A 4,836-nucleotide genomic window follows, 5' to 3' on the forward strand; every position below is an offset into this window, starting at 1 on the left:
ACCCCAGTATAGAAAGGATTGTCTAACCCTCTCATTTTAGCTGCTCCCTGCCCCGCCCGTGGTCTGTGAATGCTGACCAAATGTTGACGAGTGTCTAATGGCCTAACCTATTGGCTCCAGCAGTAATTGCCAGGTAGGTGGGGGTAGGAGATGGGGAGTAGGGGAGGGCTTGCAGCAGGCTGGGGGAGGCTGTGAGCGCCCAGAGATCCATTTCTAATTCTGCCTTTGCTTCGTGGTACCCCAGGAACCTTGCAAGGATGAATGGGCTGCAGACGAGGTATCAGCACGGTGGGGATTTGGCCTGATGTAGTGGAAGGAGCTGGGACTTCACACTCAGATCTGGGCTTGGATTTTTTCTGCCATTTCACTTGCTGTGTGATGGTGGCTTTTCACACTCTCTTCCAGAACCTCTTTCCTCATCTACCAAATGGCCATAGTGATCGGCCCTTTCTGCATCTCAGACTTCATATAAGAGTAAGAGAAATGTTACCTATGAAATGTTACATACTGCAAAGTGTTCTATAAAATTTTTGAAAGTGCTTAGAGAGCTTTACATGAGGTTTCTGAAAATTTACCTTTTTCATGGGTAGAAGGAGGAAGGGAGCCCATTTAATTTCAAATGACAGCTGATGCTAACATGGTCTGGACTAGCTGAGCCCGCCTGGGACCCACCTTCCAGTCTGCCCAGACTCTCCCATCTGACTCCCCGTCAGGATTTGGGTGGGGAACCCATTGGGCCTGGCCCCGGGAGCTACTGTTAATAACTAGGGCCGCTGCTACCAGCACTGCAGAGCTGCTGGTGCCCCTGAGAAGGTCTCCATTTCCCCCTCTGTGCCCCGCCAAGGAGGAGGGAGTGCTCCGGGGCTGGGGGAAAGGGTGGCATGCGGACAGCACCTCGATGGTCTCTGCCATGGCCACCTGCTGGCTGCCTTGCTCAGCAGTCTCTGAACGTGGAGCTTTGAGGGGGCATTGGTGGTGACCTTGGGTTAAGCTCAGATGCCACACTTGTTCCTGCTGCTGAGAGCAGCTACCTGCCAAGGCAGGTGTGGGCCTTTTCTGTTGCAGAGGCTGAAGTTGTATCACCCTCCTAAAGCTCCTTTGGCTTCATCTTTGAAAAGAGAAGATGTGACACGGTGGTTGAGTCATGTGCTTGGACTCTGGCTTGTTTCCTTGGAGATTTGACTGGTCGCCATTGGGACCATAGGCAGGAGTGGAGCTGGCTTCCTCTGCACCTGTTTTTGTCAACTTCTGATATTAACAGAACAGCCAGATTCCAGAGACTTCCCAGGTCTAGCTGGGCTAGATTGGGATCTGCAGTGAGGCCAGTGGTGGGTCAGGGAATACACACAAGGTGAGGAGGGAGAGGGGAGTTCCAGCCTCAGCCACAGGGCTCAGACGTGCTTCCTGCTGGGCTCTGCTACCTGCCCCAGGTGTGACCGGCCCTGGGCAGATGAACTGCTGTGGGGAGGTGGGAGGTGGGGAAGTGGGCCACACTGAGAAGCTAGACCAGAGCAAGGGCATTTCCTGACAGAAGTGTCTAAGGACATCAGAGAACAGTCTTTTAGAATGTTACGAGTCACCTTTGCTGACATGCAACACACAAAAATGTAAAGCCATTCTCATCTTTGTCTTTTGCTAGGATCATCAGCTGAAAACACCCCCAGCACATGGACAGAATCAACACAGCATAGACATTATTTCAATATGCAAGTTTTGGACCCAGATTGCCTGGATTCAAATCCTGACTTTGCCCCTTACTCACTGGGTTACTTTGGGCAAGTGACTTAACCTGTCTGTGCCTCAGTTTTCCCATATGGATCCCATATGGATAATAATAGTATCAACCTTATAGGATTGCTGTGAGGGAGGAAAATGTACGTTAATACATGTAAAGTGCTTAGAATAAGGACGGGGTCAAAATAAACATTCAATAAGTGTGAGCTCGTCTTGTTTCATGTCATTATTTCAAGAGTATAACATTTCTCCTCTCCTTTTTGTATGCCTGGCTCTGATGGAAAATAGGTTTCAACTGGTGTGTCAAGTTCAATCCATTGGTTGTAGCTACTTGGACAGCTGTATTGAGAAGGATTCTGAAGCTGCATCCAATCTCAGCAAGGGGAATTATGTGTTCCATTAGCAGGGTCTGCTGTGGGTGAGGACATAGGGAGTAGTGGCATGGGTGCCACATAGTTTCCTGTTCTGTGACTTGTCCTGCTTTAAGGGTTTTTGTTTGTTTGTTTGTTTTCAACATCTTTTTTTTTTTTTCTGGCTGTGCCACGCGGCATGTGGGTTCTTCATTCCCTGACCGGGGATAGAACCTTCACCCCCTGCAGCAGAAGCGTGGTGTCTTAACCACTGGACCGCCAGGGAAGTCCCTGCTTTAAGGTTTTATTTTTTTCTCTCTTTCTACCTCGGTCCCAGCCCTCCCCTTGCTACCTGCCTTTGCCTCTGGCATCCTGGTCCTTTGATGGGCTTTCCTGCCAATAGCTGCTCTGTAGAATCTGGAGTTCATGTCAAATAAGAACTTTGAGATTTTTTTTCCTTTGGAGAAAGCAAAGCCCACAAGGCCTGGTATAGAGGATGTTGCTAGCTCAGTGGGGAACCTGAGGGTTTCTCTGTGTGCAGAGCAAGGGCGTTCTCAGAGAAACCGGGAAGCTCTTCACCAGGAAGCTTAGTCTTCTGTGATTCCCATTGTCCTGGAATCTAAACACTAATGATTAATACAGGAACTTCCTCACAGCCTAGGCAATCAGTGACTTGTTAATGCACGCAGGACCTTGTGCTGAGTTAGCCCTATTTCCGTTCAGTGGCAGTCTTTCTGCCCGGACACAGGTGGACGGTTGTGGTCAGGTCACCTTGTGGCCATCTCTGTTTGCAGAGTGCCATTCTGCCAGTTTGGGGAGCTGTGCTTTGTCTTGAGTAGAAGAGATCTGGGTTTGAATTCCTTGTTCTACCAATTACTAGCATCGTAATTTGAATAAGTTGCTTAAACTCTCTAAGCCTCTCTCTCCTTGTCCGTAAATGGGAAGAAGAGCAGACCCACCTCATCAGGTTGTAGGGAGGCCTAAGTGAAGGATGCACTGAAAGCACGTGGCATGAGCCTGGCCCATGTTAAATGCACCAAAAGTGGTAGCTATTATTTTCTTAACCCAACCAGAAAGATCATCTTCATTAAATGATAAAATATAAAAATAATGGTTCAAATTTGTGTGACACTTTCACCTTTATTATGCCTAGCACAGAGCAAGCACTGCGTATTAGCTATTATTATTAATAATAATATTGAGAGCAGCAGCTCTACTTAGCTATGAAGGGTGAGATTATCACCTAAGCCCTTGACCAGGCCTCTTAACTTGGGGCCCATGGACCCCTTGATGGTCTGTGGGTAGAATCTGTGGGGTTTGTGATCTTGGATAGGAAAAAAATTAGACTTTTTATTTTCACTAACCTCTAACTGAAATTAGGAATCTCCTTCAATTATGAACATAGGCAAAAAATACACTAGTAGTAACAACACCTGTGACTTTGACACCAACACAAGTCCACATAAAATATTGGCTAGGCTTGACGCTACTTCAAAACTAGATGTTAAATCTGCTGTTAGAACTTGTTATTTAACGTGTTAATAAAGAAGCACATATTCTGATACTTACATTTCAATGTAACTGTTTTTTTTAAATACTTTATATTCATTTTATGCAGTTAAGAACTTTAACCTAGAAAATGTCAACAGGCTTCACCAGACTGACTGCTGAAGGAGTCCAAGGCATGACAAGGTTAAGAATTTACAGAGTATGGAGGCAGTCCCCAAGGCCACCCTCACTTCTGATGCCAATTGCAAGACCTGGGGTCCCCAAGACCACCCTCAGTTTTTTGTTTTCGTTTTTTGTTTCTTAATTGAAGTATAGTTGATTTATAATGTTTCAGGTATATAGTAAAGTGATTCAGTTATTTATATATATACTTTTTTTGGATTCTTTTCCATTATAGGTTATTACAAGACATTGAATATAGTTCCCTGTACTATACAGGAGGTCCTTGTTGTTTATCTATTTTATATATAGTAGTGTGTATCTGTTAATCCCAAATTCCAAATCTGTCTCTTCCCCCACTTTCCCCTTTGGTAACCATAAGTTTGTTTTCTACGTCTGTGAGTCTATTTCTGTTTTGTAAATAAGTTCATTTGTATCATTTTTTTTAGATTCCACATATAAGTGATATCATATGATGTTTGCTTTTCTCTGTTTGACTTACTTCACTTAGTATGATAATCTCTAGGTCCATCTATGTTGCTGAGACCACCTTCAATTTTGATAAATTACTAGAAGAACTTATAGAATTTACTGAAAGCTACTATACTTATGGCTACAGTTTATTACAGTGAAAGGAATCAGCCAAGGGAAGATACACCTGGAGCAGAAAGTTCCAAGAGGGGAGCTTCTGGCTGTCCTCTCCCAGTGGAGTCATGGACAGCACCAACTTTTCCTGGCAATGATGTGTGACAGTACACATGGGATATTGCCAACCAGAGAAGCCCACCTGAGCCTTGGTGTCCAGAGCTTTCGTTTAGATGCAGTCAGGTAGCCATGGTGGACCACCTGCTTGGCTGACCTTTCATCTCCAGCCCTCTGGAGCTTGAGCTGATATCATGTGGCCAAAGCCGCCACCATAAATCACATTGTTAGATTATCCAGTGTGGTCCAAGACCCCAGGTAAACTGCTATCAGGCAGGACATTCTAAGAATTTAGCAATACCTTGCAGGAGCTGAGGACAAAGGCCAGACCTGTCTTTGGGGAAGGTTAATTCTTTACTACACAGGCTCCACTCTGGAAACT

This window comes from Eschrichtius robustus, chromosome 17 (assembly GCF_028021215.1).
Source record: "Eschrichtius robustus isolate mEscRob2 chromosome 17, mEscRob2.pri, whole genome shotgun sequence".
Classification (NCBI taxonomy): Eukaryota; Metazoa; Chordata; class Mammalia; order Artiodactyla; family Eschrichtiidae; genus Eschrichtius; species Eschrichtius robustus.